Source organism: Zonotrichia albicollis, chromosome 5, assembly GCF_047830755.1.
Source record: "Zonotrichia albicollis isolate bZonAlb1 chromosome 5, bZonAlb1.hap1, whole genome shotgun sequence".
Classification (NCBI taxonomy): domain Eukaryota; kingdom Metazoa; phylum Chordata; class Aves; order Passeriformes; family Passerellidae; genus Zonotrichia; species Zonotrichia albicollis.
Genome location: NC_133823.1, coordinates 46,699,353 through 46,713,960, shown reverse-complemented (window position 1 = coordinate 46,713,960; position 14,608 = coordinate 46,699,353). Strand labels below are relative to the sequence as shown.

At 43.8% G+C, this 14,608-nt stretch overlaps 1 protein-coding gene across 5 annotated transcripts in view; it reads right to left on the bottom strand.

The window, feature by feature from the left end:
* Nucleotides 1–14,608, bottom strand: part of RBM47 (RNA binding motif protein 47) — a 76,293-nt gene that overhangs the window by 40,437 nt on the left and 21,248 nt on the right. Inside the window, exon 1 of one of the 5 annotated variants that reach the window (XM_074541576.1) lies at nt 1,194–1,342. The exons of the other annotated variants lie outside the window; for them this stretch is intronic. The gene's annotated coding sequence lies outside the window, so the exon portion shown is untranslated. Of the gene's footprint in view, nt 1–1,193; nt 1,343–14,608 lie in introns of those variants that run through there. 5 annotated transcript variants of the gene reach the window in all.

Below are 14,608 nucleotides of genomic sequence, written 5' to 3'. Positions count from 1 at the left end.
ATGCAGCCTTTACCAAAATTTTATTGAATCATATTTCAGTCCTTTAAAGCAGCCTTTTGTGGGAATCCAGTTGCTTTGTTCTCCAGCAACCTTTCCTTGCACTTTTGTCTAGGAGTTTTAGTGCTGCTAAGAGTTGGAGCCATACTTAGACTACTTTTAATAAAGTAAATGTATTACCACACTCTACTACAACTTTGCACCACAGAGCATGTACTGAGCATAAATATCATGTAGTGTGCAAGGACAGGTAGCAAACACATCAAGAAAATCTCTGTCACATCAGGAAGGATCTAAACATGAAGCAAGCACAGCCAGGACCAGACATGGATAAACTGGAAGCAACAGGTTATTTTTTTTTTTAAATCTCTTGCATTTTGTTTAGCACACAAAACATACTGATGATAAATCATGAATACAGTCAACATATCATTCACTTCACACTGAGCCCTCTTCAGGATTATTTGACAGTTGCCTGAGGTGTAAAAAGTAATTTCTGAGGAGTCACGATATGTACTTTTATAAAAGTACATCCAGATCAGCAAAGCACCCATGGAGGATGGCTCCTGCATGAATGAGTCAGTTTCCACTGCCTGGCAGAAACTTTCAGTCACTGAGCAAAATTAAAACAATTATTCGAATCCATTCATCTAAACCCATCTGAGTGGCATATGCATACTAGGAACTTAAATCCTGGCATTTTTTCTGTGCCTAGTGTCCACGTTCCATGTTCCAAGGAACATGGAAATAATCTTGAAAAAATTAGTCACTTTGACTATTTTTGCAAATTTCAGTCAAAAATCAGCAAGAGTTTTTCAGCATGAGTCACTGCCCACATCCCCATTGCAATAATTGGATTACACATTTTCATTAAAATCTCTGACTATTATTCCTACTCTTCAGTTAGAAGATGAGCAGAAGTCAGGTTTGGGTTTTATTAGAAGACAATGACATTTTCAAATGCACTAATTTTGTTCATTTGAAGACACAACAAAATCCAAACAACTAACTAATCAAGCGTGAGTTAATCAACCCATGCTGTAGACGACCCCGTTCAGCCAACTACAGCTGAAAAAAGCAAACCGCAAAATAGCAAGGCTAACTCCTCTTACTCCTTCCAAGCTTTGGCAAACCCCATAACCCAGCACCATTGCCCTGCTGCCTTTCAAGGCTGGGAAATGAAAGTGGAACGGTACCTGTGGAGAAGCTGCGGAGCTCCCGCGGGCACTGCTGCCGTGGGCTCTCGCTGCCTGCCCGGGCAGCGCTGCGCTCCCGGGGCCTCGCCCGCCTGGTCAATGTTTTACCAGGCTGGGAGCAGCCCGTGTGTGTCCCACCCTCCTGGCAAACATCTGGGCCACAAGGCAGCGCCGGGGCCACGGGGCAGAGCCGGGCTGCAAAGGTCGCTCCTCTTCTACCTGCCCTGCTCTCCGCGGGGAAAACAAAGCTCTCCAGAAAACGAAAACTTGCTAAGAGGGAGATCTAGGGAAAGCATGTCGTGGAGGGTAAAAAAAAAAAAGGTACATAAGTGGTGCTATTAATAGATAATTTGTGGCAGGTAAGTCATGATAACCTTTCTCTGTATTGTTCTGAGGTTGCAGGCAAGCCTAGGCGTGCCTTGCTGAGGGCTGAGTGAATGCTTAATTTGTGGGAGTACATAAATTTCCGAGTAAATCTTTTGCATAAGAGAGCACTCAGACAAATGACAGCTAAAACGCCAAAATTATAACAAAAAGACTAAAACTGCATGGCAAAATAATGCAAAGGGAGCCTAAACACAAAGACAGGGGAAAGAAATGGCCACAGCAATCTGCAACACCTCGCTCTACTCCCGTGCCTTGGCTTTTCAGGAGTGCCTCAGAGTTAAAGCTCCACCTGTGCTAAACAGAAGTTTCCTGTTCTCAGGAAGTTAACAATTACAAGTAGAGGGCAGACGAAATGGGCTGGCAACAGAGCACAGTGCTGATAAGGTGACACTGCTGCTCCCTGAGAAGGAAAGGGCAGCTGCTGAACTTGGGAAGCACCCAGAGGCTGGGACTCAACATGGAGTGGCTGCTCCCAGCATAGGAGACATTTTCTGGACCTGGTACACAGATGTTCGCTCATGGAGGAACAATGGGAAAATCTAGGCTATGTTGTGTAGTTCTGGTTTTGTGATATTGCCTTGTCTGTCACGGGATTTCAATCCTGGTTTGGGGAAGAGCAATTAATTTAATCTCATTTGGATCCCCAGCCTAAACAGTATGTATTTTAATGTACATGTCTAAGGAGAAACTCTACACCACAGCTGCTCCAGCTAGTCAGATTATATGCTGAGACCTGCCACATGGTGCAACAATGATCACTGTAATGGGGTCCTTGTGATGGGCTGCTGTTGATCTGGATCTTGTACAGCCTTGTGAAGGGTTGGGGATGTCCATACCCGGTGCTGCTGGGCTGAGGGACACCATCTCGGTCCAGTGAGGTTGGAGAGGCACTCTCTGCCTGCTGGGTTCACTGCTGTGTGTGTATCACAGGTGGCCAGCAGCACAGCTCCATCCAGCTCAACAGTTTGCACACACATGTGACACCATTGCCTCAGCAGTGGGCTGTGGCTTGACTGCAGCAGATGTGTCACTGGAATCAGGAGTGCCTTCCTGAGCCAGGAGTGCCCAGAGCCCAGGGCACACCTGCAGGGGCTGAGGCATGGCCACTTGCTGCAGTAACACAGGCCCCATGGCTGCAGCCTATTCCAGATGCCCAGTGTACCCAGCACACAAAAGTCTGCTCAGCTCTCCAGGGTCCATTTGCTCTGTGTGTTTTCAGGTGTGTTGCTCCCTCCTGCATTCACCTCCCATCCCCTTTAACCTGAAAAGGAGAGGCAGAAGGGGAATGTCTCATGCATTTGGTACTATGCCACCATGGCAGCAGCCTGTGACTGCCTGCTAGGATGGTTCTTTACTGGGAAGAGGCAGGATGCTGGCATGGTTAGAAAAGGCATGTGGACTTCCCTACAGCTGCTAGACACAATCCTGCTGCTGTAAGGCAACCTGCAAGACTGATCAATACCTTTTGCATGAATCTCATGAATTCCCAACACCAATTTTTATACCCTCTGCATGAAAATCCCTCCCAGCTGCTTTACAGCTTCTGCTTCCAACCTGTGAGGAAAAGAGCAATAATTGTGCAGGGGAGGGAGAGACCCATCTTCCTCTGCCAGCTTCTCAGGCTCGTAAGCCACATCCTGATAACCTCTTCGTGCGTTGCTGATACCGCAGTAGGAGTAAGAACACCCTGCTAATCCACAGAGTTCCTTGGAGCCTCAGCTGTGGCTATCAGCTCCAAGACCCCCAGGCAGAAGCAGGGGATTTATCTGAAAGAGCTTATCTAGGCTTAAGACCCTGCCTAACCAGATTTAGGGAGCAGAAACTTCTCATGGCAGTCTTGCTCCACCTGGTAACCAGTGCTGCTCTCAGAGAGGTGCACTAGAAAGGCAAGGGAGAAGGTCCAGCCAAGCTGTTTTTCTCTTCAGTTTGGATAAGGGGCCCATTCAAGATCTCTCAGATTTCCCCAACAAAACCTAGTTGGAAAAGATCACATTTCTGTGAAAAGATTTACTTTTGGCAGTTCAACATTTTCTGGTTGCAGTAGCATTTCACAGAAGACTCTGGAGGAGACTTGGCCACAGATCTCCATTAGATAAAGTTTTTGTCACTGCTGTATTCCATGTCATGGTCTGGACTTTGGCAAGTTGAAAACTGAAGCTGCAGTGGTGAGATTTGGGAGTAGAAGAGCAGCACACTGGTACTTGGGTCATGGAGCCAGCTCAAATTTAGTTTGCCTGGCAGCATAGACAAGGTTACTGCCTGTTATGGGAAGGTTGTACAAATACTCAATTTTCCACAGTGCTAACATTTCTACAAATCATGTTAGTCTGGTACAAGCCTAAGAAAGTCAAATAGTGTGTTGTATTTACACACTGAGGCCAGAGGACTTCGAAGAAACTCAGTTATCAGTTGTAGCTGCCAGGTATAGCTACCACAGAAAAATGATGGCTCTACTACAGCGCAACTAAAGTTGTATCATGTCCCCCATGGCAAAGAGAGCAGTGGAAAATGTGATGGGTCTTCCCTCTGAATTTGCCCTTGCAGATCAGCTGATATAAAGCAACAGAAACTGAACCTATTTTTCATTGTTGCACAAGAAATTAAAAAAAGAGCCTTCCCTGTATAGCCATCACCTTGAGAAAACTCAGTCTGTTATTCACACATATATTCATATTCACAAATAAAGTCTGTTATTCACACATTTTTGTCTCTCAGAGATGAGGTTTCCACAGGGCTCAGAGAGAGGAGGATGCTTCTGAGGAGGCTGAGTCTGCCCTGGTGTCACCTGGTCCCAAGTGTGCCCCACCAGGCTTGGGCCGGTCTCTGGGGTGGGCTTGTGATTAACACAACGCCCACAGAAGGGACTGGGCCCCATGGTAACTTGGCATTTCAGTCTCCTTTCAGCCTGCAACCTTTGTCACAGAGCACAGGTTTCAAGGGCAATGTAACACTTGCATATTTACTCACTGTGGATGGAGGAGGTGCCGGGTTGGACAGCATACAGACGGTGAAGTCAAACATTAATTTGATACAGACATCGTATAACTTCTACTGGCTTGGGAGCAACTAATACACAGGGACATTACAAGTGAGAAAGCACCTAAAATTCACAAAGCTCTTTCAATGAAACACCAATTTACTTACAAATTGTTAACAACCTTAACAACACAGAGACCAAAAAACAAAACTAAAACATGGGTATCAGGTAACAGAGGGGAAATTTCTGTGAATCTTAAATAGGGCTTAATTTTGTTCCAGTTCTCTTTCAACAGATGCATTTGTATTTCATCCTGCAGGGCCACGCTTGCTTTGGAAAGGAGTACAGGTAGATCCAGAGGGGCTGCTGCAGAGGCTTTGAAAATTTTCCATTCCCAGTAAAGAGCCTGCATCTGAGCACACGGGGCTATTAGGAATATGTTTAGGCCCATCCCTAAGCAACGTGTCGAAACCACCTCCCCAGGAAATACAGCACTGATCTCCTCCTAGAGCAGCTACATCCCCCTCTCTGGAGCAGAAGGATTAGCAACTACCTGCTGCTGCTAAAATGCAGGTGGGAGGGGGAAATAATGGCTGTGAGCTGTGGAAGATCTTTATCACAGTAAAACAGCAGAGACCTGAAGTATGAATTGAGAGCGCTATTTCAACAGTGGCCTGAATGCTGCACACATGAGGACACCTCTCCAGCTGTGGGTTTGATTGAGTGTCTGGGCTCCTGGAAATCCTATCTGGACATGCCAGCAGTGCAAGATCTACAGTCCTACCATACCTACTCATCCTTTTGGTCCATAATTTAGTGTCTTGTGCTGAGCTTTCAGATCAAAATGCCCAGTAGATATTCATCTATCAGAGAATGAGTCCTCAGCACTTGACAAAATACTCCTCTGAATGACAAAAGAGATGGTAAGGAAACTGAAACATTGCTGCTAGCCGATCCCAGAGCTGTTTGGCTTGTGGTTTCACTGGATAGGAGTTGAAGTCATCACTATTCCCTTAGAGGGAGCAAACCTTGCAAAATACACAAGATACGTAGAAAAATTGCTCATGATTCACAGCGAAACAAATATTGATGGGAAAGAACATTTGCAAGCAGTTTCTGTAGAGCTGCTACCAAAGAATGGGCAACACTGATACAAAATTATATATCAGGCTAGAAAACATCCTACAAAAAGAGGCCTTTTTTCAAGAAACAAACCAACATATCCAACCTTTCTTGTTCACTCCCTTATTTGTAGCTTTTTTTTCAAAAATAGTATTACGAAACATTATCATCCAAAGCTTTCAGGGAGTATTGCCTATTTTTACTCTATCTTGTTTTGTAAGACCACACTACACTTGTGATTTGGCAACTTCACACTGTGGACAAGTATTTCAAAACATTCCCTTCTTCTGAACACACAGCTGTTAAACCACTTTTACATGTATTGCTGCATTTTGTGGTGCCACCCACAGTCGTTCTTAGGAAAGGACCTGGGAAACTCAGTGCTTTAAAATCAGGGATGGACATACCCCATGGGTTTGATTTTAATGCAAAAGTCTCCCATCTAAGCTGCTTCTGGGATCTGCTGATGGGGCAATTTTATGTAAACAGGGAGAAGCTCAGGCTTTGGTGGTGCTGATTTAGTCAGGATCCTTACTGGACACCTGGGAGGGGTATTTGTGGTCTGGAGGCTTTATCAATGTCCCCATCTTATCCCTGGGCCCTTGTATCCAGTTGTGGAGACCAGTTGCAGAGGGACAGATGGACAGGTCTGGAAGGAGATGCCTTCAGGAGCACTGTGGCACCGCAGCTGCCCCCTGGCAGCACTGGGATGGCACTGGCTGCAGGTAGCAGTGTCTGTGGGGCATTGGTGTGTAAGGACCATGACATTAATTTATTTATTATCTAATACCCATTATCCAGCCTTATGTCAAGATACATTAGGTTTTTAAATGCTTTGCAAGAGCTGACTGGACACGTGGAGCTCTAAAAATTATTCTAATAAAAGAGAATACATGTGTTGCTAACAATACTTTAATTCTACTTTCTTGGGCATTAACATTGGAACTGAAACTAGCCTGTAGCCATTTCAGCATTGAGCATCCTTCTTACACTGTCCTTAGCACCTTATGTCAAATTTGGGCAAATATTTGCCCTCAAATTCAGTTCCTAACATTTGGTGACATAAAGAACCTTCATTAGACTCCGCAAGTGCAGCTAGTTGCTTTGAATGAACCCCAGGAGACAAATAATGTTTCTAATTTAAAATAACACTTAAGAAGCTAGTACATACAGAGATTTTTATAGCTGAATGGAAAAGAATGGGTCTGAATCAGCCTTTCCAGAACATACTGCCAAGATGATGAATGAAATATTTTTATTCTTACTTGTTTACTCAAAATCTCAAAGGAGATACTGATATGGATCTCTGTGAGGCCAGTTCCTGAGGACTGTACTTATGTATTTGGAAGCTATTATTTACTTAATTGTCTCCATGCAGCCCAAAACATCCCAAAGCTTCAGTACACAGATGCCTTTTACAGCACATCCACCTCATCACCAAATTCAAGGCACAGGGAAAAACATTTGTAGAGGAATGGGATGAAGATCTGAAGGTTGGACCCACACGTGGACCTCTTGCTTTGTGGTTTTCCTATCAGCTGCTGGTAAGAGGTGTCTGGCTGCCTCTCACTTCTCTCTTTTGGTAGAACTCAATAAAGAGCTCCTGCCTAGAAATAACAGAATGGCTAAGACAGAGGTGGAGGTAGATGGGTTACCACAAAAGCACGAGTTAGTTGAGGATGCCAAGGGATAGAGTGAGTGACTTGATAATTGTCTGAAAGGAGGTTAAGAGAAAATCATGGACATTAACAGACATATGGTTCAGGAGGAGCAGGATATTGGGAACTGCTTACAGGGTGAGTGATAGATGCAGAGGAAGGTGGGATAGAGCTCAAAGGCATCTTGTGAGTAGAAGAGATAAAAGGAAATCCACAGTTTCTGCAGGGAAAAAAAATACGATGGGGCAACCCAGTTGCTGAAGCGAAGTTGTTTTGGAGGGACAGCTGATGAGACACAGTAATGCTTGTGAGAAGGGAGAAAATGAGGGTTGAATTGGAAAGAGGAAGTAGCAAATACAGGATGTGCTCTGAAGGAGTGCCTGTGAGTCCGGTAGGATAACAGTGTACTGGAAGAACATAACCAAAAGGACATCTAGTCCCCAGGTGAAGGGAGAATTGGTGGGTAGTGTGCTTCCAAGCCATGCATCTGGCACCACTGCACTGGGTGCTGGAAGCTGCTCAAAAGTTGAAGAAATGGAGTCCATCTAGAGAGAAATGGGAAAAAGTCAGAGGGACAGCGCAACGAAGCCCCACCACATTAACAAAGGGACAAAATTCCTCCTGTGGTGAAGCTGGAAGGATGAAAACAATTCAAGAGGGACTGGTGGGAAAACCAAAGTGATGAGAGCTCAGAGGTTTGAAGATCAGAAAATAAACTGCCTATAGGGATCTGATCAGTTAGGGAAAATTTTTGTGACCAGGGTGAAGTCTTGCTTCACTTTCAAGAAGTCAAGCAAAGCTGTGAGGCTGAGAAGAGAGAAAGCTAACAGGGACACGGGACATTGAATGACAGTCACTGTGCTGAGAAATGAGAAATCTTTGGGGCAGCAGGAGAGAGCCTGAGGTGCAGTTTTGGGAGGCAAACAATGGGGAGCAGTGTTTCGGCAGGTGGTTGAGCAGAGGGAGGAGGGAGAGGCAGTGCTGGGTGCAGCCTGCAGGGCTGAGCTTGTTAACCCTTGCTGGCAATCGGCAGAGCAGTGTCAGAAATGGGCAGGCACCGTGGCCCCTGCAGGGCAGCAGGGAGGGCTGGGGAGGGCTGGGTCAGGGTGAAGGGAGGAGTGGGAACTGCAGGGGGAACAGGTGAGGAAAAAAAATGTCAAATGAACATTTTCCTGTTTATGATGGAAATACCCTCAAGCAGATTTTCATACTAATTAAAAATACTAATATAAAAGGCTCCTAGGAAAACGAGATACCCTCTCTACAATAGCTATATCACATGTGGTCTGGAGGCTTATTATGTTGTTCAACTTAGTTTTTTTCTATGTAAGGACTAAAACCAGATGTCATTTAGTCCTATGCACACACAATCAGTAATAGTTTATGCTTGTGGAGTTCCCATCTATTGTATGAAAACTGGAGAGCTGAGTTACACAATGTTCTGTACCAGAAAACGGCAGCATTTAGCCATTCTACCAGCTCCCCAGAGTAATTTTATGGTGTTTCTATTTTTTAAACCCTCTAGTAACAGTGAAAGTGGATCAGGTTAGTCAAATCCTTGTCCAATCTGAACTTGAACACTTGCAGGGATGAAGCATCTCAGATCTCTCTGGGTAACATGTTCCAGCATTTTACCACCATCATCATAAATTTATTTCCTTATATCTAGTCTGCATTTTATCAGCAGATATAGATATATTATTTATATATATAGATAGATATATCTATTTACCCTCTTTTACTTTGAAAGCATTACCCTTGTCCTATTGCAACAGGCCCTGCTAAAAATTTGCCCCCATCTTTCTCCCTTTATCTACTGGAAGGTGCTATAAGACTTCCCCAGAGCTTTTTCTTCTCCTGGCTGAACAACCTGAACTCAGATTTTCCTCATAGGAGAGGTGATCCAACCCTCTGATCATCTTCACAGCCTTCCTCTGGTTTTTGCTCCAGCAGGTCCATGTCCTTCCTGTGCTGAGCCCTCCAGAACTGAATGCAGCACTCCAGGTGTGGTTTCACAGGAGTGGAGAGGGAGAATCACCTCCCTTGGCCTGTTGGCCACATTTCTCCTGATACAGCCCAGCCTGTGGTTGGCTTACTGGTCTTTGAGAGGACACTGCCAGCCCATGTGCAGCCTCTCATCCACAAGCACCCCAAGTCCTTCTCCACAGAGCCATTCTCAATTCCTTCATCCCCAGCCTGCTTTGATGCCAGGGGCTTCCCTTACCCAGGTGCAGCACTTGCCCTCAGCCTTGTGCTCGTGATGTTCCTCTGGACCCCCTTCTTGGTCCCCAGGGATGGCATTGCATCCCAGCTTGGCACCATCTGCAACTGTGCTGAGAGTGCACTCTTTGGGTTTTTGCTTTCTAAACAGTCCCCTGAGCAGTGAGGAATTAAACACCTGAAAGTATGTCATTTGATTCAGCACAACTCCATTTGTTCCATAAGGACTTTGAAGAGCACTGAAATTTTGCCTACGTTGTGGACCCCTAGCTGGGTCATTTTTATGGTATTGTACATCAGTCATGGAAAACTACATTTTTTTCCTGTTTTTTAAACAATAGAATAGATGGATGAAAACAGCCATTCAGAAATAGCATACAAAGAGTCCTAAATGGATGTCATAGACCACTGTGAAGGGAGATGATGAATCATATTTTAATTAATGATTATCAAGACTCCAAGCATCACCAGATTATGAGAAAGGTCTTAGAAGATGTCTTAGTAAAGATTGCTAGACAGAGTCTAAGTCACTCAATTTATCACCATCAAAATACCAAATGCTGAACCCACACTGTTAGTGTTCTGTCCCCAAGTGTGAGAACAGTGCTACAAACCTGTTAACAGGGTTTCTTCATGATTGATTACTTTCCTTTTTTTTTTTGTTTTACAGTTTATCACCTGAATATAGACTGAAATTTGATTGGTAGTTTGAAATAATCCTGAAGTATTCTACAGTGATAGTTGGTATTTCATGTTACACCTATGTTCTTGTGGGCTTTCAAATCCTCATAACAGTGTACATTTCCTTAGCCTTTCCCTTGAAGGAATCCCAGCTCACTTGTTCTTCACATGGTGCTTTCACCTCCTTTGACATACAGTCAGCTCTGAAGGAGAACACTGGAATGATTAAAGTAAGAAATTAAAAAATAACACTTGGTTTCATTAAGTTTACTGTGACCATTTTGAGTGATAGCATAGCCATTTATCTGATCTCACACATTAGTCAGATACTGGTTAAAAATGTAGGGATGGAAAACTTGGCCACTTCTAAAGATTTTTGTTCTTAGTAAAGGACAATGCTGTCTCCAGACAAAATGTACCAGCAGCAAGCACCATTCATGGCAGGAAATGTCAGAATGCTGTCATGTATTTAACTATTAAAATTGAAAATGGCTCCAAATCATGGGAAGTGTTTCCACACCTTCACCCATTGCTTGGGGTGGCAGTGGGGACATCAGATTTCTCAAAAGCAAAGAACTGCAGAGACCAAGAAGAGGTCCAGCACAAAAAAGAGCAACGACTCTGCTGTGTTTTTTCTGTGGCCAGCCAAGACTGCTAAAAATTTCCTGTTTGCCACTTATACTTGTTTTATTTGAAGAAACAGATTATCTCCTGCTAGACACTGGGCCTGTTTGAGCCAAGGTAAGAACTGCCATTGCAGCACCTTTTGCAGAGATATGGCTCATAGCTGGAGTGAGGCTGCCCTCTCAGCTGAGCTCTGGCAACCTCACCCATCTCTCAAGCTCACTCCCAGGCTGGGGCACCTTCCAGAGCTGGACCCGTGAGCTGCCACCAGGCAGATCCTGGGATCCTCCCCCAGCCCGGCATTCCCGCCCAGCATGGCACGAGGAGCTGGGAGAGCAGCCAGGGCGGGGAGTGCCTGCCACCCAACCGGGCTGAGGTGTAACCCCAGCACACCCAGGACAAAGGCCAAGCTGTTTCTTCACCAGAGGCCGCTCGCAGGAGCGATGGCAGTGCATGCTAGAACACCCTCACTCCTTGGCACAAACAAGTGGAGGCAACCCAGACAATCTAAATAAACAAATATAAGCCCAGAGGGAGGAAAACATGCCCCTTTTGGATTTGCTGCTATTCTTCATGGGTACATTTGACACTTAGATGTTATTACAATGGATGCCATGGTTCAGTTATTGATTGAATCCAAGTTGCTGAGCCCATTTCTCATTCCTCACTGATGTCACTTTATTGATAGGTTGAATATAATTTCATTTGCTTGTGGTTAAGTAAATCATCAGTGAAATTCTTTATTTTCTTGCAATGCTAAAGCCACTAAAAACATGAACAAGACAGAGCAGCGATGAACATAAGCCTGTGGGATCGCACTGTGTATGAGCCTGAAATTCCAGACGGTGAATCAGTCTGTCTGGCAGAGCCTTTAGTGATCCTTTGCACAAAAATGGAGTAAGCCTTGGTGAAACTTCATTCTCATTGGTGTGTTAGTCAATGTTTTGGGTGTTAGCATCTCGCTGATCGCTTGATTTGTTAAGGAACAGTAAATAAAATGGTAGCGTGTATCTCCTTTGCTGTGCAGATCTCACACCTGTGATGCTGTATCTCTGAGGGGAAAAGCAAAGGAGAGATGGATTTATAAGCCCAGGGTTGCAGCAAGGAATTGCTACTGTTAAAACAAAGTTCACTCCATCCCTGTTCCTTCTATATGATAATTGGAAATGAAGGCAAAGGGTGTATTTTCTTAGCTCAGCTAAAATCCCTCCCTTGCCACCTGTAGACCTATGTGAAGTAGTATATGCAAGGAAGGAAAGAAGATACATGATGTTCCAGAGAAGGTGAAAGGAATTCTCATGGCCTCATTAAAAATACATTCCTGGGAAACTGGTTGCTAGAAAATAAATTTTCTATTAATTTCATTCCAGTTGAGTGACAAAGGAAAAGGTAGGACTATGGCAGTCACTCAAAAAGAGGTTTCAGCCCTATCATATTTTGGTGACATTCTTTTAGAAACCTGTGTCTCCTTTTTGCCTTGTGAATGAGATACTGAAGGAATATCCAAGCTAAATGTCTGCATTTCTAACCTAAAGAAAAATACCATGCTCAGTCATAAAAATTCATGTGTCAATCAGAACCACTGACATCCCTGGGATATCCGATCAACTTCTTTTAACTAATGAGTCTGCATTCTTCATTTAAACCAATTAGCACAGTTCCACTAGAGTCAAGACAGAGGTCCTGTTTCAGAGGGCTTCACAGCAGAGCTTCAAGCAATGCGACTAATATCAGGAATAAGTGTTTTATCTCCTCTGAAACAAAACCTAGAAGCTCTATAGCAATTAATGCTTATATAAAAAATGTAAATAATGCATGCACCATTTATAAAACTTTATAAAAGCCTGTATTCCAGGCAGTACAGATATGTACACATCTCAAAAAATGCCCATGTGAAAACATGCCTTAGCTCTCTGCAGCCACAGGGAGTCACATCTTATGACTACATGCATCTCTGCACACATTTGACACAATTCTCATGATTTTTTGTATATATGTGTGCACAAAACCTGCAGTATCCCTTTTTGAAAAAGTATTTGTAAATAAAAATATTTATTATATTTTTAAGATTTTAGAATGCTTATTTAAATAATTTTTACCATTACTAAGCCATAGGAGTATCAGAGTGGTTTTTCCTTCATAACACATATTGCATGTACTTTGCCACATTGTCACTCAGATGATAAACCCACAAAACACAGTGGGCCAGAAGCAGATTCTCAGAGCTTCCCCTCCTCACAGCTTCAGACTTTAAGGCAATGGAATTGCACTGATGTTTTTCACTAAGTGCTTATCTTTCCTGCTCTGTAAGAGAAGGGGATAAATAATATTTTTTTCTGGTAGTCTGAAGATAAGCAAGTTAATTTAAACTACCGAGTATAATGTTTCTTGCTATATATTCTCAAGTACAAGGGCAATCTAAGTTTTGCTGCATTGCTGTGACCCATGTTTTACTTATTTGGAGGACAAAGGAAGAACTTGGGGTCATTTGTTAATCCACAAACTTTTAAAAATTATATTAGTTTCATAAAAGAAAGCATAGATCTCAGTTCTGAGTCTTCCTGTCCACAGAAAGAGGGACAAAGTGGAACAGAAGGGACAGAGAAGGTGCTCTTGGCTTGGGCAATCTTGTCAGGCTAGTTTAACAGGGTTAAAAAACCATCCTAGTGTAAATAAATGGGAGCACTATAGCACGTGGCTTCACAAAGCATAGCCTGCAATTTACTGGACCCCAGACAAAATACACTATCATGCAATGCTGCCCTTGTCACTGAGCCCTACTGCAATGTCTGCCCATGCATCTGGTACCTATGGCCATGGTGTAGGGGACAGAATGATCTGCTTCCCAGAGGTACTGTGGCACCACTACTCCCTGCAGTGCTCTCCCTCCAGCTCAGGCATAGATGGGAAGTCAGAGCACCTTAAATTAATCTACACATCAGAAAACTGATATACAATTGGCTCACAATTAAAATAAAAATATAAGAACAGTGTTATTATTTCAGATTTTTGGGGCTCATGTAGCCCAGTAGCCTGTCTGCAGCAGTGACAAAAAACTGACCCCTGAAGAATAGCAAAAGTAGTATGAACATAATTGGTCTTTTCTGCAAGTTGTCTCCCAGCTTCCAACCATTTTCAGCTCAGGGGTCTCCTCCAGCCTGATCTAGATTGCCCAGTGGTGGACCTCTCTTCCAAGTACTTGTCCAGTCTTCTCTTGAGTGTCTGAAAAAAATTGCTGTAACTGTCATAACCTTTGGTAAAGGGTTCCACAAATTCAGTATTTGCTGCATGAAGAAATATCTCCTTTTATTCTGAAAATGGCTTCTAGATCTTTGTCTAACAGCCACTACCTCTTGCATTGGGAGAGAATGTGAATAGCTCACCCCAAACCACCCATTTCACACCACCCTGGATTTTATAGACGTGAATCAAAGAAACCCCCGTGGTGATCTCTGCCTGAGCCTGAGCCTACTCAGCCAGAGGCTGACTATCAGATGTGTTTTGGTTGCTTTTTTCCAGGGGATTAGGGAATTTACTAAAATGTTCTTATTGCCCAGGGTCTCAGCACATCCTTGTGGCAAAACTTCAGCCCTCATCCACTTGCTGGACATTGAGCACACTGAGCACAACAGCCACACAAAGCTTGGTGTGGGCCACTGGTCTCAAATATTTCATTGTCAGAGTGTGAGTGCTGAATTGCTCTCTTCATGGTGCTTTGCAAAGTACCAAAGATTTTGCTTTACCTG